Source organism: Manis pentadactyla, chromosome 11, assembly GCF_030020395.1.
Source record: "Manis pentadactyla isolate mManPen7 chromosome 11, mManPen7.hap1, whole genome shotgun sequence".
In the NCBI taxonomy this organism is placed as follows: Eukaryota; Metazoa; Chordata; class Mammalia; order Pholidota; family Manidae; genus Manis; species Manis pentadactyla.
This window is the reverse complement of record NC_080029.1, coordinates 105,535,104-105,560,560: the sequence shown is the minus strand read 5'-3', so window position 1 is coordinate 105,560,560 and position 25,457 is coordinate 105,535,104. Positions and strand designations below refer to the sequence as shown.

Here is a 25,457-nt window from a genome sequence, read left to right as displayed (position 1 = left end):
TGGATAATTTTTATCTCTGTGTTGTCTGACTTCTGTGACTAGAACCTCCAGCACTATGTTGAATAAAAGTGAAAGTGGACATCCTTGGTTCAGATTTTCTGTTTCTTCCTGCATCAGTCTTGGAAGGTTGTATTTTTCTAGGAATTTGTCTATTTCTTCTAGGCTGTCCAATTTTGGCATGTAATTTTTCATAGTATTCTCTAATAACTTTATATTTCTGTATCCATTGTAACTATTCTTTCTTAATTTCTGATTTTGTTTATTTGTGTACTCTCTTTTTGATAAGCATGGCTAGACATTTATCTATTTTGCCTAATTTCTCAAAGAACCAGCTCTTGGTTTCATTTATTTTTTTTCTATTGCTTTCTTTTTCTCTATTTTATTTATTTCTGCTCTGATTTTTAGTATGTCCCTCCTTCTACTAACTTTGGGGTTCATTTATTCTTTTTTCAAGCTTCTTTAATTGTGAGTTTAGACTGTGTATTTGGAATTGTTCTTGTTTCTTGAGGCAGGCCTGTATTGCTATATACTTCCCTCTTAGAACTGCCTTTGTAGTGTCCCACAAATTTTTGACTGTTGATTTGTCTCCATGTATTGCTTGATTTCTGTTTTAATTTGTTCATTGATCCATTGATTATTTAGAAATATGTAATTTAGCCTCCATGAGTTTGTAAGCTTTTTTGTTTTCTTTGTGTAATTTATTTCTACTTACATACTATTGTGGTCTGAGAAGTTGCTTGATAAAACTTCTATCTTTTTGAATTTATAGAACAGATTCTGTTAAGTCCATCTGATATAATGTATTATTCAGTGCCTCCATCTCCTTATTTATTTTCTGTATGGATGATCTGTCCATTGATGTGAGTGGGGTGTTAAAGTCTCCTAATATGATTGTGCTGCTATTTCTCCCTTTAGTTCTGTTAGTATTTGTTTTACATATTTGGGTGCTCTTATGTTGGGTGTATAGGTATTTACAATTGCTGTATCCTCTTGTTCGACTGACTCCTTCTTCATTATGTAATGTCCTTCTTTGTCTCTTGTTACTTTATTTTAAAATATATTTTGTCTAATGTGAGTACTGCTACTCCTGCTTTTTTCTCCCCATTGTTTGCATGAAATATCTTTCTCTATCCCTTTGCTTTTAGTCTGTGTATGTCTTTGGGTCTGAAATAACTCTCTTGTAGGCAGAGAACCATTTAGATGGGTCTTGTTTCTTTATGCATTCTGCCACTCTGTTTTTGTGCATTCCTTGACTGATTTTGTGTTTAGTTAGTTCTATTATTTTTGTTCTGTTTTAATTTCAAGCTTGCTTGGTAATTGATTTGTGTACTACCTTTACTGTGGGTTTATTTTCAGTGGTGAAAGCTATTTTGTTTTCTATGTCTTGAAGCTAAGTTACAAGTTTTCCCAATATTTTATTTCAAAAAAGACTCCTACATAAAACTTGAAGGAATAATTCAACAAACATCCATATATCTTTCACCTAGATTCACAGACTGTTCACATTTTGTGACATTTTGTTTTCTCTATTTCGGTATGACTATTTTGGAATTTAAGTATTTTTTTAAAAAATAGAGGTGAAATTCATGTAACATAAAATTAATCATTTTAGAGTGTACAAAGTGTTCTTTAATAATTCACTATGTTTTGTAACCACTACTGTTATGTTGTTCCAAAACATTGTCATCACCCCAAAAGAAAATCCTGTACTCATTGAGCAGTCACTCCCCATTCCCCCCTCCCTCCAGCCCCTGGGAACCACCAATCTGGTCTCTGTCTGTACGAATTTAGCTATTAGAGATCATTCATAACAATGGAATCATATAATATATTACTTCTTGTATCTCGTATCTTTAAGTTCCTCTATATTATAGCATGATTTGGTACTCTGTCCCTTTTTATGGCTGAGTAATACTCCATTATATATGTATATGTGTTTCTGTACACACACACACACACACACACACACATCTCATTTTGTTTATCCACTCATCTGTTAATAGGCATTTGTACTGTTTCCATCTTTTGGCCATTGCCATTATTGCTGTAGTGAGTGTCAGAATCAGCATACAAGTATCTGTTTGAGTCCTTGTTTTCAGTTCTTTTCAGTATACACCTAGGAGTGTAATTGCTGGGTCATATGGTAATTATATGTTTAACTCTTTTAGGAACTGCTGTACTGTTTCCATAGTGGCTATGCCATTTTATATTCTCACTAGTAATATATAAGAGTTCCATTTTCTCCCCATCCTTACCAACACTTGTTATTTTCTGCTTTATTATTATTATTATTATTATTTTTACAGTTATCCTAGTGGGTGTGAAGTGGTATCTCATTGAGTTTCGATTTGCATTTCCCTAGGCACTAATGATGTAGAGCATTTTTCATGTGCTTGTTTGCCATTTGTATATTCTTTCTTAAAGAAATGTCTGTTTAAGTCCTTTGCCCATTTTTAAATTAGGTTGTTCATCTTTTTGTCAAGTTGTAAGAGTTCTTTATATGTTTGAGATACCAGACTCTCTTCTACGAGTTTTATAGTTTTAGTTCTTACATTTAGGTCTGTGATCTATTTTGATCTTTTTATATGGTCTGAGATAGGAGTGCAACTTCATTCTTTTGTATGAGCATATCCATTTGTTCCAATACAATTCATGGAAAAGACTGTTCTTTCTCCCTGAATGGTTGTGGCACTCTTGCTGAAAATCAGTTGGTCACAGATGTATGGGTTTATTTCTGGACTCTCAATTTCACTCCATTAGTATACAGATCTATCTTCAAGCCAGTAATACCTTGTTTTGATTATTGTCTGTTTGTAGTAAGCTTCTAATCAGGAAGTGTTAGATTGCTAATTCTGTTCCTTTTCAAGTTTGTTTTGAGATGTTGGGGCCCCTTGCAGTTCCATATGGAGAGCTGGCTTTTCTATTTTTGTAAAAAAGGTCATTGAAATTTTGGTAGGAATTTCCATGAATCTGTAGATTGCTTTGTGTAGTATCACTGTCTAACAATATTGTTTTCCAGTGCATGAACACAGGATGTCTTTCCATTTATTTAGGCCTTTTATTTCTTTTTTTATACTTATCAAGGTACAAGTCTTTGATGTCCTTGGTTTAATTTACTTTGACCTATTTTTGTTGTTTGGATGCTATTATAAATGGAGTTGTTTTCTTAATTTCCTTTTCAGAGTGTTTACTGATGGTATATAGCAATAAAACTGATTTTTAAGTGTTGATCTTGTCCTGTGACTTTGCTGAATTATTTTATTAGCTCTATTAGTTCTTTTATGTATCTTTAATATAGAAGATCCTGTTTCTGCAAATTGGAATAGTTTTACTTCTTTCCCATTTGTATGCCTTTTCTTCCCCCTTGCCTAATTGCTCTGGCTAGAAATTGTAGTTCAGTACTGGGAAAAGTGATCATCCTTTGAATCCAACAATTCATGTCTTCAATCATTTTGGAAATATGTTTAGATCTCCATTTTCCTATTCATCTTTCAATATTGGAGGTATTTATTTGTTAGACCTCACTCTGCTGTTTGTTCATCTTTATTACATACTTTATCTCTTTTAGCTTTCCATGCTGTATTTTTGGTAATTTCTTCCAAATTACTAATTATTTATTTAGTTCTGTCTAATCTGCTATTTAATTCACACACTGTGGTGGTCGAAAATTTTTTCAGATTTTGTGTTTGTAAAATTTTTTATTGATTCTTTCATGACTCAGTTAATATTTTAGACTCTTCTTTGAGTATATTTTCTTTTTTTCTTGGAATATTTTAAACATGTTGATTTTACATTCTGTATCACTATTTTTTTTATAGGTGAAGCTTTTGTGAGTCTTATCCTGAAATTTCTTATGTTGACATTTGTCAAAGAATAACTTATTTTTCATGTTTCATTATAATGTAGTATGGGTTTATGTTTCTTGAAATTTTATTAGTGGGATTTTTTTTGAGGCTTAAGATAAAGTTGCATTTCCTAAGAGGGATTTGTTTTAGTTTCTGCTAAATGTCTGGGGCACTACCGATCTAGGACTAATTTGAAAGAAAATGTCTACTTGTGACCATTCAGATTCTATAAATTCTGTCACTTAACCCCTTCAAGGATGGCTGTATAGTCTTTATTATCAAGAATGACTTCATTTTTGCCTCCATTTATGTCCAAGACTGAGACAGACAATTTTCCTCAATGTTTTCCTCTGTGGGGTAGATAATTTTCTAGTTTACTCACAGAGAATATTGCGTTTTTGAAATTTCTGCTATGTGTAAAGTCCAATATGATATCTTGCCTTCCTTGGGCCTGCATTATTTCTTGTCTACCATGTTCACTGCTTTTTAGAACTAAATCTCCATGTCACCAAAGATTAATGGGTACTCAAGAAAGAAGTAGGCTTCGGATCCCTTATATCTCTCTGGATTCATGATCCAATCCTTGTTGCTCTTTATTTTGCCTCCTGAGGATCTTTCTTGCATTCTTGATAAATCAGCAATGTATCTACAAAAAAATACATTAAATTTAACCAGCATTTTTAAGTTTTTATTCTGGGCAAAAAAAATTTTTTTTGATAGCTAGTCTGCCACTAACTATATACTTTTTATTGTTTCTGAATGAAAATAACTTGCACCATATTAGCTTAATATTTCCCCAATTCTTAAATGATCACATTGTTTTCATTTTCTTCATTAAGTATAATAGTGAGATGAACATCTTTACTCTTTTTTATTTGTTGCTTTACTAATATTTAGATCATTTCCTTGGTATTTGAGTAGGATTTCTGAGTCAAAAGAAAAATTACCACTGATTTGAAAGAAGTTTAGGAAGTAGAATCCAAAAGACTTGGATGTAGGAGGTAAGGCAGGGAAGGAATCTAGTGTGGGACTTAAGTTTTTGGCTTTAGTAACTGGGTGGATAATGATCTCATTAACTTAGATTGGGAATACAGGTAAAGGTGGGTGTGTATGTGGCAAATGATAGCAAGTTCAGTTTGGACATGTTGCATCTGAGGTGATTATAGGTCATGCACATGGACAAATTTTTAGTGGGCAGTTGGAAATACAGGACAGAGGCTCAGAAGAGGGTTTTGAGCTACACCTACAAATCTGGGAGTCACAAAATTGGGGCTCTAGGGGCCTATGTGTTCACCAAATTGATTTATATATTCATGTTTATATTATGCTTTCAATTCAACAATAGTCTTGATCATATGGATGACCACCTTATGAATAGTATTGCTAGTTTACTTCAGTATCTGCATTTGTATTTATGTTTATAATCTTGCTGGTGCCAAGTATCACAGAATCAGGCTTACTATGTAAATAATGCAATCAGGTCAAGTGAAGAAGAAATGGTGTCATTGTGTACTTGCTCATAAGAATGAAGATTTCATAGTACTTTGAATAGAGAAAAGTGGTGGGAGGACTGAATCATCACAGGGTACACAGTTCCATTTATATTAAAAGCAACCTATATTAATGGCCAAATCCACATTCACATTGTGAGTTGCCAATTTAGTTTAAAGAAAACAACATAGAAAATTAATGTTTATTTCATTTTATGAGTTTTTTAGATTAGTAGTTTTGTTGAATTCATTTTATAAAGTTTTTAATTGTATACTTTTGTAAGAACTATAAGCATAAAGAATTTATATTTGGTTTTATATTTAAGTAAATAGTATTATAAAAGTATATTTTTGGTCAATATTGAAAACATAAGATTTTTTTCTTTAAGAGGCATTTGTTGGTGGCAGCCAAGCGGCCCAGGAGTGGCCCGCACGAGCCCGTGGCAGTGGCGGTCGAACAGCCCAGGAGCGACACCCGCAAGCCTGCAGCAGCAGGGGCAGAGCAGCCTGGGAGGAGCCGCACCCCCAGTAGCTGCCCAGAATCTCCTCCCATTGCACAGCCACGTGGGCCAGACCCAAAGGCCGCCACCAGTGTGAAGTTGCCCGGCGGGGGCACTGCTCTCACAGGAGAGCACACCTGGCATGCCTGCCACTCCCCGCAGGGCTCTGTGCTACCCTGATGGACACCCCGCCCACAGCAGCTTCGGGGATTAACCCGGAGCTCCAGGAGTGTGGGTAACTGACACAGGCAGCAGAGAAGGGCAAGGCAACCAGCAAGCAGGAAAGGACTCTGTTCTCCTAGCTGACACATGTGCTACCTGCCTACAGCCACCACTATCATCATGAAAAGGCAGAAGAATTTGGTCCAGTCCAGAATTACCCAGACAACCCCCAAGAGAGGGCCTGGGGAGATAGACTTAACCAATCTCCCTGAAAAATAATTCAAAATAAAGGTCATAACCATGCTGATGGATCTGCAGAGAAATATGCAAGAGTTAAAGGATAAAGTTGGGAGGGTGAATACTGAAATAAAACAATCTCTGGAAGGACTTAAAAGCAAACTGGATGAAGTGCAAGAGGCCATTAATGGAATAGAAATCAGAGAACAGAAACACAGAGAAGCTGAGGCAGAGAGAGATAGAAAGATCTCCAGGAATGAAAGAATATTAAGAGAACTGTGTGACCAATCCAAACAGAACAATATGTGCATTATAAGAGTAGCAGAAGAAGAAGAGAGAGAAAAAAGGGATAGAAGTGTATTTGAAGAAATAATTGCTGAAAACTTCCCCAAACTGGGGGAGGAAATAGTCTATCAGACCATGGAGGTCCACAGAACTCCCAACGCAAGGGACCCAAGGAGGACTACACCAAGACATATAATAATTAAAATGGCAAACAACAAAGACAAGAACAAAGTATTAAAGGCTGCCAAAGAGAGAAAAAAGGTCACCTACAAAGGAAAACCCATTAAGCTATCATCAGACTTCTCAACAGAAACCTTACAGGCCAGAAGAGAATGGCATGATATATTTAATGCAATGAAACAGAAGGGCCTTGAACCAAGAATACTGTATCCAGCACGATTATCATTTAAATATGAAGGAGGGATTAAACGATTCCCAGACAAACAAAAGTTGAGGGAATTTGTCTCCCACAAAACATCTCTACAGGGTATTTTAGAGGGACTGCTCTAGATGGAAGCACTGCTAAGGCTAAATAGATGTCACCAGATAAAATAAAATCACACCAAAGAAAGCAGAACAACCAAATACTAACTAAAGGCAAAAAATAAAATCAACTACTCACAAAAGCAGTCAAAGGAAACACAAAAGAGCACAGAATAAAACACCTAACATATAAAGAATGGAGGAGGAGGTATAAGAAGGGAGAGAAAGAATCATCACACTGTGCTTATAATAGCTTAATAAGTGAGTTAATTTAGACAATTAGATAGTAAAGAAGCTACCCTTGAACCTTTGGTAACCATAAATCTAAAGCCTGCAATGGCAGTAAGTACATATCTTTCAATAATCACCCTAAATGTAAATGGACTGAATGCACCAATCAAAAGACACAGAGTAATAGAATGGATAAAAAATCAAGACCTATCTATATACTGCTTACAAGAGACTCACCTCAAACACAAAGACATGCACAGACTAAAAGTCAAGAGATGGAAAAAATATTTCATGCAAACAAGAGGGAGAAAAAAAGCAGGTGTAGCAGTACTTGTATCAGACAAAATAGACTTAAAAACAAAGAAAGTAACAAGAGATAAAGAAGGACATTACATAATGATAAAGGGCTCAGCCCAACAAGAGGATATAACCATTATAAATATATATGCACCCAATACAGGAGCACCAACACATGTGAAATAAATACTAACAGAATTAAAAGAGGAAATGGAATGCAATGCATTCATTCCAGGAGACTTCAACACACCACTCACTCCAAAGGACAGATCCACCAGACAGAAAATAAGTAAGGACACAGAGGCACTGAACAACACACTAGAACAGATGGACTTAAGAGATATCTACACAGAACTCTACACCCTAAAGCAGCAGGATACACATTGTTCTCAAGTGCACATGGAACATTCTCCAGAATAGACCACATACTAGGCCACAAAAGAGCCTCAGTAAATTCAAAAAGATTGAAATTCTACCAACCAACTTCTCAGACCACAAAGGCATAAAACTAGAAATAAATTGTACAAAGAAAGCAAAAAGGCTCACAAACACATGGAGGCTTAGCAACATGTTTCTAAATAATCCATGGATCAATGATGAAGTTAAAACAAAGATCAAGCAATACATGGAGACAAATGACACTGACAGCACAAAGCCCCAACTTCTGTGGGATGAAGCAAAGGCAGTTCTAAGAGGAATGTATATTGCAATCCAGGCCTATTTAAAGAAGGAAGAACAATCTCAAATGAATACTCTAAAGTCACAATAATTGAAACTGGAAAAAGAGGAACAAATGAGGCCCAACATCAGCAGAAGGAGGGTCATAAGAAAGATCAGACAAAAAAATAAATAAAAGTGAGAATAATAAAATAATAGAAAAAAATCAATGAAACCAAGAGCTGGTTCTTTTAGAAAATAAACAAAATAGATAAGCCCCTTGCCAGAGTTATTAAGAGAAAAAAGAGAATCTACACACATCAACAGAATCAGAAATGAGAAAGGAAAAATCATGATGGACCTCACAGAAATACAAAAACTTATTAGAGAATATTAGAGAATGCTATGAAAATCTATATGCTAACAAGCTGGAAAACCTAGGAGAAATGGACAACTTCCTAGAAAAATACAACCTTCCAAGACTGACCAAGGAAGAAACAGAAAATCTAAACAGACCACTTCAGCAAAGAAATTGAATCGGTAATCAAAAACTACCCAAGAACAAAATCCCTGGTCCAGATGGATTCACCGCTGAATTTTATCAGATATATAGAGAAGACATAACACCCATTCTATTTAAAGTTTTCCAAAAAATAGAAGAGGAGGGAAGACTTCCAAACTCATTCTATGAAGCCAGCATCACTCTAATACCCAAACCAGGCAAAGATACCGCAAAAAAAGAAAATTACAGACCAATATCCCTGATGAACATAGATTCAAAAATAGTCAACAAAATAGTAGCAAACAGAATTCAAAAATACATCAAGAGGATCATACACCATGATCAAGTGGGATTTATCTCAGGGATGCAAGGATGGTACAACATTTGAAAATCCATCAACATCATCCACCACATCAACAAAAAGAAGGACAGAAACCACATGATCATTTCCATAGATGCTGAAAAAGCATTTGACAAAATTCAACATCCATTCATGATAAAAACTCTCAACGAAATGGGTATAGAGGCCAAATACCTCAACATAATAAAGGCCATATATGATAAACCCACAGCCAACATCATACTTAACAGTGAGAAGCCTGAAAGCTTTTCCAGAGATGCCAACTCTCCCCACTGTTATTCAACATAATACTGGAGGTCCTAGCCATGGCAATGAGACAAAACAAAGAAATACAAGGCATCCAGATTGGTAAAGAGGCAGTCAAACTGTCACTATTTGCAGATGACATGATATTGTACATAAAGAACCCTAAAGACTCCATTCCAAAACTACTAGAACTAATATCTGAATTCAGCAAAGTTGCAGGATACAAAATTAATACACAGAAATCTGTTGCTTTCCTATACACTAATGATGAATTAACAGAAAGAGAAATCAGGAAAACAATTCCATTCACAATTGCATCAAAAAGAATAAAATACCTAGAAATAAACCTAACCAAGGAAGTGAAAGACCTGTACCCTGAAAACTACAAGACACTTTTAGAGAAATTAAAGAGGACACCTACAAATGGAAACTCATTCCATGCTCTTGGGTAGGCAGAATTAATATTGTCAAAATGGCCATCCTGCCTAAAGCTATCTAGAGATTCAATGCAATGCCTACCAAAATACCAACAACATTCTTCAATTAACTGGCACAAATAGTTTTAAAATTCATATGGGACCACCAAAGACCCTGAATAAGCAAAGCATTTCTGAGAAGGAAGAGTAATGCAGGTGGCATCTCACTTCCCAACTTCAAGCTGTACTACAAAGCCACAGTAATCAAAACAATTTGGTACTGGAACAAGAACAGAGCCACAGACCAGTGGAACAGAATAGAGACTCCAGACATTAACCCAAACATATACAGTCAATTAATATATGATAAAGGAGCCATGGACATACAATGGGGAAATGACAGTCTCTTCAACAGATGGTGCTGGCAAAACTGGGCAGCTACATGTAAGAGAATGAAACTGGATCACTGTCTAACCCCATACACAGAAGTAAATTCGAAATGGATCAAAGATCTGAATGTAAGTCATGAAACCATAAAACTCTTAGAAAAATACATAGGCAATAATCTCTTGGACATAAACATGAGTGACTTCCTAATGAACATCTCTCCCTGGGCAAGGGAAGCAAAAGCAAAAATGAATAAGTGGTTCTATGTCAAGCTGAAAAGCTTCTGTACAGCAAAGGACACCACCAAGAGAACAAAAAGGCATCCTACAGTATGAGAGAATATATTCATAAATGACAGATCTGATAAAGGGTTGACATCCAAAATATATAAAGAGCTCATGCACCTCAATAAACAAAAAGCAAAAAATCCAATTTAAAAATGGGCAGAAGAGCTGAACAGACAGTTCTCCAAAGAAGAAATTCAGATGGCCAACAGACACATGAAAAGATGCTCCACATCACTTGTTATCAGAGAAATGCAAATTAAAACCACAATGAGATATCACCTCACACCAGTAAGGATCGCCACCATCCAAAAGACAAACAACAACAAATGTTGGCGATGATGTGGAGGAAGAGGAATCCTCCTAACACTGCTGGTGGGAATGTAAATTAGTTCAACCATTGTGGAAAGCAGTATGGAGGTTCCTCAAAAAGCTCAAGATAGAAATGCCATTTGACTCAGGAATTCCACTTCTAGGAATTTACCTTAAGAATGCAGCAGCCCAGTTTGAAAAAGACAGATGCCCCCCTATGTTTATCGCAGCACTATTTGCAATAGCCAAGAAATGGAAGTAACCTAAGTGTCCATCAGTAGATGAATAGATAAAGAAGATGTGATACATATACACAATGGAATATTAGTCAGCATAAGCAGAAAACAAATCCTACCATTTGCAACAACATGGATGGAGCTAGCGGGTATTATGCTCAGTGAAATAAGCCAGGCAGAGAAAGACAAATACCAAATGATTACACTCATATGTGGAGTATAAGAACAAAGAAAAAACTGAAGGAACAAAACAACAGCAGAAACACAGAACCCAAGAATGGACTAACAGTTACCAAAGGGAAAGGGACTGAGGAGGATGGGTGGGAAGGGAGGGATAAGTGGGGGGGTGGGAAAAGGGGGCATTACAAATAGCATGTATAGTGTGGGGGGGGTCACGGGGAGGGTTGTGCAACAGAGAAGACAAGTAGTGATTCTATGGCATATTACTACGCTGATGGACAGTGACTGTAATGGGGTTTGTGGGGGGGACTTGGTGATGGGGGAGTCTAGTAAACGTAATGTTCCTCATGTAATTGTTGATTAATTATACCAAAAAAGAAAGTGTTTGTACATTATACAAATATGTATGGTTCTGAATCATGGATATAAGTGGGACTCATCCAGAGAAAGTACAGAATGAGCAGGAAAGGGTGCTGAGAGCAGAGAGCCCTGTGAAGCATCAGTAAAATGTATGAATGAGAGAAAAGCTTAGAAACTCAAGGTTAAGAGGAGAATAAGAAAGCCAAAAGAAAGAGTTTCCAAAAGGAGTGAATTGAAATGCCCTGAAAGAGTACAGATGGTCTTTGCCCACACATTTGCAGTCAAATTGTACTGTCAAAGTCACATTTTTGAAGTTGAAGGCATGAATAGTAGGCAAGAATGTAGGAACAGTGAGAAGAGATCTTCCTTGGTTATGATGAATAGAAAAAAAAGAATGTATTTGGAATGGGGTGTAAGGTCACCATAAATGCAAGTTCTTGAGTGTGTTTATATGCTAAAAAGAAGGGGTTAATGGAGAAAGGATCCTCATAAAAATGATAAGAAATAATAACAGAACAAGGTCTGTATCAGAGGAGTCTGAACTCTTTGTGATCCAGATAACAATGGCAGGATTACCCTTCAAGAGTAATGATAGTGTTTCTTTGAGATGAGAAATGAGGAAGTTCAAAGGGGAAACCGGAGCCATGCTTAGTGGTTTTTAATTTTCTGTGAAGTAGGGGCCACAGTGATGGGGAGGTAGTAGTCAAGGTTTATGAAAACAGTGGTGAAAATTTGTAACAGCTTTATGAGAAAAGGGAATTTATGAGCAATGCTGAGAACCTTGCTGAGATTTGTGTTCTAGTTTTGGCTGTGTCCCTGACTAGCTCTGTGAATTGGGCAAGGAATTAATCTGTCTGAATAGTTATAGAATGGGGAATTTGGACTAGATAATTTTTAAAGAGCTTTCTAGTCCCCAAATCACTTGATTTAGAAATCAGGCCCTAAATTGTTTATAATAAATAACCTAACAGTAAACATGTTATTTTCCCCTTTTAAGAGTTACTTTGGGAGCAGAAAATCATTTTAGACTACATTTAATTAGAAAGTCCACATGGAAAATTTTAAAGCCAGTTAGAATAGAAAGGGAAAAGGAATGGAAGACATTTTTTCCTCCTTTTCAAACACACCAATCATCTACTGACGCTCAATAACACTAACAGAAAGATGCAGAAACTGGGATGAGAAAAAAAAGGGCAAGAAATTCTTGTCAGTGTCTCTCTAGCTCCCAGGAATTTGTATGCAAATTCCAGCTATGTGTTAAGTTATTCCAATGTGGAATTGTGGAAAGTGAGACAGCCTGGAGGAATAACAGAATCCACATTAAAGGCCTAAGTGCTGTGCATCTTTAAGGAAGGAGTGGCTCTAAATAAACAGAGGTTTGACAATGACTGAAAACATAACTTTAGTGAGTCCCCTCTCTGTGCTCTGAAGAATTTTGTTCATAATTAAACTTTTAAATTAAAATTTAATTTACAATATGAAGTATGAGCCAACCAAAATAATGTCCTGAAGATCACATTTCACTTATAAGGAGTCAATACTTAACTCTTTATTTTCCTTCTTTACATAAAGAAGACCAAAGCAATCAGAGTTATGCCTGAAATGCTAGAAAATCCAGGACTATGTGGTCCACTGAGCAGCTTAGGCTGGAATATTTAGGAGCTGCTTTTATGGAGCTGTGTGCATCTACTGTACACCATAGTGTCCAGCTCTCAGTTAATAGCACCTCTGAGGAAGTGGGGACATCCAGCAGAAGGAAATGTTCTCGTCTTTCCAACTCTTACACTATTTATTTAGTTACAGTTCTACCTGTCTCACCAGAATACGAATTCCTGGAGGGCAAATAAATTGTTTTATTCATCTTTTTAACTCTAGAGCCCAAGATAATAACTTCACATAGCAAGTCCTATTATATACATATAGGATAAATGAATGATAAATCTATGATTCAGTTCCAAATAATTAAAGGCAGCCTTTATAATAATTTCCAAACATTCTTAAGGTATGGGCAATAATAGTTTTTTTGTTATGCTAACACAAAAAGACATGGCATCTGGCATCTTTGAAAATTAAGGAGAATATATATATATTTCTGGATACATGTATGAGCATATGTTGTTTTGATTATATCCACACATCTCTTGCCAGGCAAACTTTTCTAAAACACCATCTTTATTTTGTTATACCCCTGATTAAGGGCCCATGATAGCTTCTAGTTGCATAATGTATTGGTTTGGAGCCTTAGGACAATCTAATAAAAAGCAGAGTTTTCAATTAAATTCAAGATTTCATCAACGTTGTGTAATGGAAATTATATAGAATTTTGTTATGTGGGCATAATTATTAATCAGTACTTATTTGAATGCCAGGGACAGAAATTCAATTCAATTTAGTTTAAGTAAAGAAGAAAAAGATAAAAAGAAAGAAGAGAGAGAAAGGAAGGAAGGAAGAAAGGAAGGAAGAAAAAATAAAGAAGGAAGGAAAGAAAGACAGAAAAAATCTTTGAGTAAATGAGATGTCTATTAGATCTGGCTCTAGGCATGGCTGGTTCCAGAGTTCAAACAGTGTTGACAGGACTCTGTCTCTCTCTCTCTCTCTCTCAGGTTCATTTTTCAGTAGGATTTATCCTCTTTGAAGGCAACATGGTCTCCAGCTGCCTCAGGTTCACATTCTTCAAGTTTAGCAATCTCCAAAGTAGGAGAGATCTTAGGAATCAACTCCAGAGGAAATGTCCTGAGGAGGACTCTGCTTGGCCTAAACTGGGTCACATACCCATTTCTCAATCACTTACTATGGTGAAAGAATGGAATATTTTGACTTGACTGATTATATCTAAATCACATGTTGTCAACACTGTGGCCAAGGGAAAATAGAGCCCCATGGTGACCATTTCCTTCAAGATCACTTGGAATGGGGAGGGCAGTTCTCAAAGGAAATGTGTGGCTGTTACCAGAAAGGAAGTGCATGGACAAAAGTTGCTTGACATCCACTATACCAGGGCTGAGATGGAGCCTATATGTGCATGTCTGATGACAGCTGGCGTGCATTCAGATTGCTCAGGTCCATTCTGAATGGCTGGTGTACGTGTTGTACCATTGTTAACTATTTTGAGTATCATACCTGCATGACAGCATCTCACCACTTATGAGTTAAAAATGACACATGTAATGCGATATGAACACTGCTGAACGCAGAAAATTGGCATTTATCTTTATGGTTCAAAAATTACTTTGCACTTAAAAATTTTTTTTGACAGGGTATTTTTCAGAGCCTGATCAGATTTGGAGCATGGAAAGAGAACTGGTAAAACCCAGGGCCCTTTCTTCTTCTTTAAGAAAAAATAAATAACATGTATATATATATATAGTCCTTCATAAAGTATTTATATTACATTATCACTCTCCCCAGTATCTCAAAGTGGTTTGGCTTTCTGATAATAAGATTGAATACCTCTGTCAGTAGTGAGCTTAGGGAAACATGCACCAAAGCAATGCTAAGTCCAGAGTCCCTAAGATGCCCTTCAAAAGCAGTCATCCATTTAATTTGATCTATTAAATAAACTTAGCAGTTGGGATGCCCACACAGTGAGAAAGGCTGTTTAGAGATGGAATTTTGGCTTTAATTGGAATCTTCTGTCCTTTATTAGACAAGCATAAGCTTCCAATTATACACACCATCTTCATTTCAAATATGGATTTATAAAACCTTATGAATTTTCATTCTTAGCAACAGATTTAGGAGTAAAAACAAGCCCCTGTCCTGGACAAATATGAGGAAGTTTATTCTCTTTCCTGTTTTTTTTTTTTTTGACACATCCCAAAAAGTCACTGATAATTGACCAAACACCCAGTGTGTATCCAGAGCTCTGCTGGCTACTTGAAACTATTGAAAGGAATTTTGAAAAATAATCACTGTGCTTGAAGAATTTCAGTAATGTGTTTCAGGAGAAAAAAATTAACATACCTGGAACAATCAGTTAAATGGTGCTTTGGTTTCTCCACCAATGATAGAATGACTTCTCTTTCATTTCAGTCTGTTGAAATTATACCCATTTTTTTCAAAGTCTGTCACCAGAACTTTCCTTCATTTGGCTTTACTTGATTACTTAAATGTAAGGTGGGGCCCACATTCCTCTGAACCAACCACCCTAACACTAAAGACTTAAATGGCTTCAGTGCTTTGCGTAATCTACAGGATGCATTCCAGCTTCTGTAGTCTGGTGAAGAGCCCCTGATTGCCTCTCTTGCTTTATCTCCCCTTGCTCTTCTATTTGAAGAAGAGCTTCAGTGTTTTGAAGGCAGCCCAAATCCTGATACCAAACCCAAACATGGTTTACTAAGCAAAGCAAAACAAGTTACCAAATGCTATGAACTTCCACGTCTAGGCTTCTCTGCGTAGGATAGCCTTTTCCTACCATTTCCCCCAGTTTAGCTCCTGCTAAACTACTTATCCATTATCCTAGCTCAGACATCACACTCTCAATGAGGTCTTCTCCCTTTCCATCCTCTAGATTGTGCTATCTCTGCCTTTTGTACCTATTTTTATGATTCTGGGTGGTCACTACCTTTTGTTTTTATGTCCACATTCCCCTTCTAGACTCTTAGCACCAATGACTTACTTATTTTGGAATCCTGAATGCCTAGTAAGAGTGTCTGGCATACATTGGGTCCTCCATGAAATTTTATTGAAATGAATTGGGTTTCATTGAACTAAGTAGGAGTATAGAGAAGAGTTAAAGTGGTTGAAGATCCTAACCAAACCCTGGTTTTCAGTCAATGTTAAAAAGGCACAGAAAATCTTAGATAAGGGAGAAGTGACAGGAGCAATGCCCGGGTTAAAGTGAGAATGAGGTTGGCAAATGCTGGAAACTGTGGATGGTCCTTTCCATCTGGAGTGGAGGCTCTTGAGTGGGGAGTGTTGTGGAAGTAAGGTCAGAAAGGCCAGGCACAGCCATATTATGAAAGACTTTGAATGTCAAGCAGAGGTGAAACATGCAATAAGTACTGCAATTCAAGAAAAGAAAAATTTAGAAATATCCAAGTGTCTGTGTATAAAATTGAGCCTTATCCCTTCTACCATCCTCTATTTTGGAATTTATCATATTGCTACAGTTGGTATGTCACTGGTCCCAATAGGCCTTGAGTTATATGAGCATAATAGTCTGGTAGTTTGAAGCAGAGTGTGATGTGTTGGGAGCCAGAAGCCCTGGAGTTGAATTTCCACTCTGGCACTAATTTGTTACCTGATATGGTGAAATCATTTTACTGTTCTAATCCCCATTGTTCTCATCTATATAAAATGAAGGCAGAAGGTGGATGACATGAAGTCTGTGGGAGTCTATATGTAGCAAGACAAGTAATTCTTAGCTAATTTATTAATCTATCTTTGCCATTTTGTTTTATTATTTACCTATTTTCCGGTATCAGAGTTGCTTTCTTAGATGGTCTCTGACAGTTTCATAATCTGTTCTGCTGAATCAGCCTAAGAGGTCTTGACCATCTTGTCACATCTAGAAAGCCCTCCGTAGCCCTCCACCTTTCCTTAAAAACCTGGCTCCAGTCCATTATCTTTCTTAAAGCATTTTCTAACTTCTCCAGGTCTCTGATATTTATCCCTTGCATTTGTTGTTTAAAAATATTTTGTCTTGAGTTATTCTTTATTTGTTTCATATTGATTTACCTCTCTCCTATTAATTTTTAAACTCCTTAAAATAAGGAACTATTAATATGCAATTTTTGTTTATCTTCCTACACCATTCCACACCAGGACAAAGCTAGGCATAAAACAGACATTTAATAAGGGTCTTGAAGACTGAACTAAGTGATGTACAAGGAATAGTACTAAAAATAGAAAAAAAAAAACCATCAAAGAGACATCTACTGAAAAACGTAACATATCAATGAGTTTGTAGATGGTATTTTTGTACCCAGCAAAAGATTATTTTAAGGTAGAGTGATGTGTAAAGTTTCTGGTCTGTGGGTTTGTCTTGAAGAGTGGGTGGTACTAGGGCCTAGAGATGTTCCAGCCAACTCAAGGAAAAGAGAAAACAGAGAAGTGTTTACTGAGTGACTTTGCTGTTGGACATGTCCCAACTGCAGCTTGAGAACATCGGGCAGAGTTACCACCCTGCTGCCACAGCCCCTGCCAACTTGAATAAGAAGCAGTGAAGTTGACCTGTCTTTTGGCTCTGGAACAAAACGAGGGAGCAAATCAAGCAGGCATGGGAAAGAAAAGGTTGTGAAATGAAAGACATGTAAAAGAGATGACTGTGATCCTTTTCCGTCTTTCCCCCCATTAATCTGTGTCTCTCTCCTTCTTACACCTATGAAGTGGTATAAACCAGAACCATGCATTTAACACCAGTTGGGGCATGGGACCCCAAGGGTCTAGCATGTGGCAACAGAAGGCAGTGAGAATCAGTTGTTTCAAATTGTGTTGTTTACTAAAGTGGTCCTACCCTAGATTTTAAAATTACTACTCAGGTAATAAGCCTTTAAGAAACCTAACGCTTTAAAAACCCAATGTAAAATATTAGGAAAGATCACTGTTTCAGCTAGTTGAGTTCTAGATTTGGCAGTGTTGGGGCTTTCTTGATTGTAAATTAGCTCATAGAAATAAAATGTCTGAAGTTAGGAACTCCAAATCCTGCTTTTGCTCTCAGATTTCCTCAGGCTGACTCTGCTGGGAAAGTCGAGAAACTGTGGATGCATTGTATGTCCCCCTGTCCCCTTTCGAACATGCTCCAAAGCTGTTAGTGTTTATAATAGAAGAACTGGGCATTGCAGTGATTTGTCTTACTGTGTGTGGGAAGTATAGGAATAACTCCCAGTGTCATCAACCGTTTAGTCAACACTCAGTTCCTTAGCAGGGGAAATGGTAAGATTTATTAGGGAAAGTATCCGTCATCCCATATAAATAGATGCACAGTTAAAGCAGATGCAGCAGGCAGGGTGTATATTTCTGTGTTGACTGATCATAAGGAACTAATTACCAAGGTCTTTTAGGAAAAATCAGTCATTCGGGAAGATGAAAAATGTAATGACACACTTATATTTTCATGCAAAATATTCCTCAAAACAGTAGTTTTGGCTCAAAGTGCATTGCTGGTGCAGGAATCATTTTAATAACTAAATTTTTTTTGCTTTCATTTTTACTTTTGAGAAAATCTATGCAAGTAATAAAAAAAGCAGCCCAATAGTAAGTAGCAAAATATACATAAAGTAGGTTCCCTTTCCCACTGCTGGCCCCAGTCAGCAGTCTCCTTCCTCCTTAGAGTCTATCATTGTTATCAATTTATTTGTATCATTCAGAAATATTCAGTACAAACAAGCTAATCCTCCTCTTTAGTTTTTACACATATGGTAGTCCACTATCCATATTCTTCCACAGCTTACTTTTTTCCTTAACAATATACCCTGGAAACCATTCCTTATCAGTCTGTGCATATGGGCCATGCTCATTGTTTTTAACGTATTTAAACAATCTTGACATCTTGCCATAATGGCTTTAGGGTTTTTGTTTTGTTTCAGCATTACAGATACATTTTAACCGCAACCGCCACTGCCCAATCCCCCTTGCTCTCTGATCAAAGGTAATCACTACCCCCAAATCAGGATATAGCCTTCCCGCCTGGTTTTTGTATATTTAGTACATATGAAATAATTAGTTTTTCATTGTGTGACTCTGGCACTATTTATCCACAATTCTATTTTTGACCATTATGTTGTTTCTAATTTTTTGCTGTTAAAAACAATGCTACAATAAGCATTCTATTTCATGTCTCCTTGGGCACATGCACATTGAATTTTTCAGGATATATACCCACAAGTGGAATTGCTATGTCATAGGTTTTGTGCATACCAACTTCATTTGATATTGTGACATTTTTCTCCAGTGTGGCTTTTAATAATACACATTCACAGCAGCCTTGTTTAAATGTTATGTTTGTTTTTTTTTTTTGGTACACATTCTTACCAACATTTGGTTTTCTCAGACTTGTAAAATGTTGCCAGTCTGATAAGTGTGAAATAATACTTCACTAAGTTTTTAATTTGGGTTTATTGCTGAAGGTATCTTTTCTTACGTTTTTTGGCTATTTAGTTTCCCTCCAATGATCAACTATTGAAACCTTTGACAATTTTTTACCACGTTATTGGTTTATTCTTATTGATTTATAGGGATCTTTTTATATTCTGAATACTAATACCCATAATATGTATTGTAACTAACTTCTCCCAGTCTCTGGCTTACATTTTTAAGTCTTTTGACTAATGAAATTTTTATATTTTAATATATTCAAATTCTCAAGGGTTACCAATTACACTTTGGGTGTTTTGTATAAGAAACCTAAAGAAATGTAAAGAAGACATTCTCCTATACTTTCTTTTTAACTTTTAAGATTTCCCCCATACATATAAGTTTTCAGTCTATGTGGGATGTATTTTTGTTAAGACAAGAAGTGGAGATCTATTTCTTTTCCCTGTATATGTGCTGTCTATGGCCATCTTAGCACCATTTATCTAATGGTTGCTATTCCCTATATGTAAAGCTATCTTTGTCTCATACCAACTTTCCATATATGCATAGGTCAGTACTGGCATTTTTGTCATTTTGTTCCCTTGGCCTATTTTTTATATGTTTGCCCTAATACCACAGTGTTTAAATAACAATAACCTTTCAGGGCAAATCTCTACTCCTTAGTTCTCTTTTTCAAAAATTGCTTTGCTAATTTTGTTCCTTTAATTTTCCATGTAAACTTTATAGTAGGATAGTTAAATTCCATGAAAAATCTTGTTGGGATTCTGATTGGAATCACAGTGATTTTTAGATCCATTATGAATGCATGGGGTGAACTATTGAATTTACACATTTATATCTCTCAGTCCCTTGGTGTCTCATCATTTTTTGAGTGCACTTTTTATGTAATATTTGTAAATTTCCCCAAATAGGTCTTGCATGTATTTCATTAGATTTTTGCCTAGGTATCTACTGTAAATGAGAAAATTGTGTTTGTGTTTATTTTTTCTCTTACACCCTGACCATGTATCCAGAATGCTAAATTCTCCTACTTGTTTGAGTTATTTGTCTACAAATTCTCCTGTAATTTCTTTGTAATTAATCCTATAGTCTGCAAATAAAGACAGTTTTCTTTCCTTCTTTCTAATTTCTATTCTTTTAAAATGATCACACTGGCTAGGACTCTATGCATTGATGAAGAGGGGCTGTGATAACAGGTATCCTTGATTTGTTCCTGACTCTAAAGAGCATGCTTCTGAAGTTTTACCACTAAGTACCATGCTTTCTAGAGTTTCTGGTAGATACATGGGGAAGACACTGCTAGTCCCCTGCTCCCCAAAATCTGTTCTCCCTTTTTGCCTCAGTAAAATCTTTAAATTTTATCTGGAGACATGCCTGTCAAAAAAAAAAGCCTGCATTTCCCAACCACCTTCAACTAGGTGAGGGTACATAAGTTAGTTCTTGCCATTGGGATGTACAGCCCAACTGTATAGTACCCCTAAAGGGGAAACATAACCACTTTCCCCTTTCTCCTTCCTGCCACGTGGAATACAGATGTGATGACTGTGATTGTAGCAATATATTGGATTTGAAGTTTCCTTAGGAATAAACATCATACAAAACATAAAATGATAGAAGGAACTTGATTCTGGGGCACCTAACCAATCTTTTACATAGGAGAGAGAGAAAACTATATATAGTATGGAGCCTTCTGCCTCTCACAACCACACCCAATCCTACAACACTATTAGGATTGTGAGGTTGCAGTCTATTCCCACATTGCTAGTAGTTTTCTTTTTTTCTCATATATTATGCTTTTATAAATTGCTCATCTATATTAATGACATAAATTACACTGATAAACTTTTTTTTGTTATCATTAATCTACAATTACATGAAGAACATTATGTTTACTAGGCTCCCCCCTTCACCAAGTACCCCCCCATACCCCATTATAGTTACTACACAGATAGACTTTTAATGTTCAGCTGTCCTTGGGATTCTGTCATGATAGGTTTTTAGGGATTTCAGAGTTACATGTTTTCTTAACTCTTCTCAAGGTTTTAATATGAAAAACTTCAAACATACAGAAAAGTTGGGCTGTACAATAAACACTCATATATCAACCACCCAGATTCTACAATTAAGATCCTCTTTTATTTGCTTTGTGACTTATCAGTTATGAGGTATTTTTAATGCATTGCTTAATTCAGTTAGCTAAATTTTAACATATTTGGGCACATATGCATAAAAGTGAGAATAACTGACTATTTTCATTTCTTATCTTTGTCCAGTTTGGATATCAAAAATATACTTATTTCACAAAATGAAGCAAGAAGCTCTTCTATTTTTGTCTTCACTGGAAAAGTCTATCTAGTACGGGAAATAAATTTGAAGATTTGGTAAAACTCACCTTTGGATAAGTACTTCATTAGCATGGTGCTTCTTTAATGGGTATAATATTTTAAACTTACAGATTCAATTCATTTAATGGGTATAAAGAAGTATGTATTCAGCTAGAAGAAGAAAACAAATCCTACCATTTGCAACAACATGGATGGAGCTAGAGGGTATTATGCTCAGTGAAATAAGCCAGGTGGAGTAAGACAAGTATCAAATGACTTCACTCATCTGTGGAATATAAGAACAAAGAAGAAACTGAAGGAACAAAAGAGCTGCAGACTCACAGAACCCAAGAATGGACTAACAATTACCAAAGGGAAAGAGACTGGGGAGGATGGGTGGAAAGGAGAGATAAGGGGGAAAAAGGGGCATTATGATTAGCACACATAATGTAGGGGGGTGGGGCATACGGGGAGGGCAGTATAACACAGAGAAGACAAGTAGTGATTCTATAGCATCTTACTACGCTGATGGACAGTGACTGTAATGGGGTATGTGGTGGGGACTTGATAATGGGGGGAGTCTAGTAACCATAATGTTGTTTATGTAATTGTATATTAATGATACCAAAAAAAGAAGTATGTAGATAGCCACTTCTTTTTAAGTCAATTTTAGTGATGTATATATGTCTAGAAAATTGTCCATATCATTAAATTGTCAAATTTATTAGAGTAGTGATATTCGTTGTATTTTCTGGTGCTTTTAAAAAAATTTTGACTCTATTTGTAGTCATGTCTTTCTTTAACTACTTTTTTCTCTTTCTCTCAATCAGTTTTGTCAGTTTTATCTATACTAGTAGTTTTCTGAAAGTATAAATAAAAGAAGGAACGTGAACTCAACAGTCCAAGCAGGTTTATTGCTAAACCTGAGAGGGACATCTCTGTTCTGGTGAGCGGAACAAAGAAGGTGGCTCTTACAGGCTAAGAGGCTTTTTATGGCCAGGTTTTTTGGCGGGCTTTTGAGGGGATGGGTCAAGAAAAAGGTGGGCTTGTGGCTTGCTGATGTGTCCTCCGGAGAATACTTGTAGCCTAAGTAAAATGCAACCTAGGTCTCTCTGAGATGGTGGGAAAGGCGGTATGCCTGTCTGGGCTTTATCAGAAAGAACTAACTTTTAGACCTGTTTATTCTTTTTTTTTATTATTAAGGTATCATTGATATACACCGTTGTGAAGGTTTCACAAGAAAAACATTTTGGTTACCACATTCACCCTTATTGAGTACCCCCCATACCCCATTGTAGTCACTGTCCATCAGTGTAGTAAGATGCCACAGAGTCACTACTTGTCTTCTCTGTGCTACACTGTCTTCCCCATGACCCCACACACACCATGTGCACTAATCATGATACCCCACAATCCTCTTCTCCCTCCCTCCCCATCCGCCCTCCCTCACCCCTCCCCGTTGGTAACTGCTAGTCCCTTCTTGGAGTCTGTGAGTCTGCTGCTATTTTGTTCCTTCTGTTTTGCTTCGTTGTTATACTCCACAAATGAGGGAAATCATTTGGTATTTGTCTTTCTCTGTCTGACTTATTTCACTGAGCATAATACTCTCTAGCTCCATCCATGTTGTTGCAAATGGTAGTATTGGACCTATTTATTCTTACTAATTATTTCCCCTATCATATATTTCTCTTCTTTTTGTTATTATTTCTTTCCTTCTGCTTTCTCTGTTCTGATTTACCTTTGAGGTATATACTTCCTTCTCTTCTATTATATACATTTGAAGCTCTAAATTTCTTTCTAAATACTGCTTAAACCACATACCGCACATTTTGGTACCTGTGTTTTCCTTGTTTGAGCAATGCTAAAATTTAGTAATTTACGTTACTTTTTCTCACTTACTTAACAATTATTTAGGTGTTTCTAAAATGGATAGGGCAGTGTAACTATTATTGATTTCTAATTAAGTTGCATTGTTGTCAGAGAACATGTTTTATGTGATTTAATGTCACTGGTGTTCTTTAAAATTTGCTTTCTGACATATTACTGTCAGTTGTAAATGCTTCATATGTTAGAAAGAATGTGTTTCTTATAACTTTGGGGTAGGATTATTTATGTTGCTTACATCTTCTACAACTACAATTAATAGATTTACACACACATATATATGTTATATATACATATATGTGTGGGTATATATATATATATACACATATACATATATGTGTATTTCCCTAAATACATATATGTTACATATATATATATATATATATATATATATATATTTGGGGTTCCAAATTATTATTTCTTCAATGTAAATTATCCTAGTTATCCTTGTATCCTTATGTAATGACCATCTTTTTGCTTTACAGTTTTAAAGATTGATATTGATATTATTAGTTTAATTTTTATTAACATTTTCTTGTAACATTTCATTTACATTTATTAACATTTCTTGTACAGTTTCTGTAATGTTCTCTGTCATCAAGTTTTAGGTCTCTTATAAATAGTACATGGTTGAATTTTCAAAAATCCTCAGAAGCTTTGATTGTTACTAGGCAATTCAATATATTAATATTTATATGTACTTTGATTATTGATTTATTTGGATTTATTTCTACCATTTACATTGTGTTTCCTATCTACCATTCTTTAGCTTTAATTATTTTTTCTTCTCTACTTTCCATTAGGTTGGTTTATTTTTAAAATATGTTCTCCCCTCTCCTCTCTACTGGAAATATGCTATCTGCCTAGTTTAGAATTAAAAGTTAAAAATCTTCTTATGAAATAAAAACTCCAGGCTTCAATAATAACTAATTCTCCAGCTGAGGGTTAGACCTTTCTTGTTTCATACTTCAGGGGTCTTTCTCTAAGGATGGGCCCCCAGAATGTGTGTCTCAAGATCAGAGAGATCCTTTATGTAGCTTTTGAACTTGAACAGAGTGGGTAACCAAGAGCCTGGGCTAGGCACAGGGCCAAACTTTCTGTGCCCAAGGCCAGGGGTCAATATGCAAGACAAGGACACCCAAAGAAAACCTTGGACAAGAACTATTTAGATCATGAAGTGAATCAGAGAGTCAACTCTGACTGAACCCAGTGTGGCTTTAAAATTGTCTCTCTTCATTCTGAAACTTTTTTTCCTTTTAAACTTAGCTGTTCATTAAGAAATTATGTTTTGTTGCATTTTAACCAGCATTTCCATGTGTATGTGCCAATCTGCTACACTCTAAAAAGCTGTGGGAGTTTATTTATCCTACAGAATGTTTACAGGTCCCAAGTCTCATCTTCCACCTCACATCTTTCTGTTTTCCTTAGTTTCTATTTATCCAATTTAAAAGTAGATTCTTTTCCTCTGTCTTGCTCCTTGGCATTGATGATTCATTTTGAAGTTCTGGATGGCTGTTTTTCTAGCCTTTCCTCAAGTCCCCTTGGCTCTCAGACTGAGGCAGGGGAAGACCTGTTCTGTTCCTAGGAAAACTGGACATGCTTCTCTGTGTTGAAGTTCTTGGGTGTGCAGCCTTTCTCCCATCCGTCAGCATTTTCTAAAATGATGGTCCTGACAGGTCTCAGCCTTTCTGGCTGGAAATACCCCTGGTTTTGATGGAAACGTACCAAGCTGACAAGCCCA

At 36.2% G+C, this 25,457-nt stretch overlaps 1 protein-coding gene and 1 long non-coding RNA gene across 3 annotated transcripts in view; one reads left to right on the top strand and one right to left on the bottom strand.

Annotated features, from left to right (window-relative positions):
• Positions 1-25,457, top strand: part of ZNF280D (zinc finger protein 280D) — a 298,762-nt gene that overhangs the window by 51,967 nt on the left and 221,338 nt on the right. The gene's annotated exons all lie outside the window — the stretch shown is intronic.
• LOC130679591 (uncharacterized) overlaps positions 4,070-25,457 on the bottom strand; it is a 45,390-nt gene continuing 24,002 nt past the window's right edge. The window contains exon 2 of the long non-coding RNA XR_008992608.1: positions 4,070-4,491. This is a non-coding gene — a long non-coding RNA (uncharacterized LOC130679591). The remainder of the gene's footprint in view (positions 4,492-25,457) is intronic.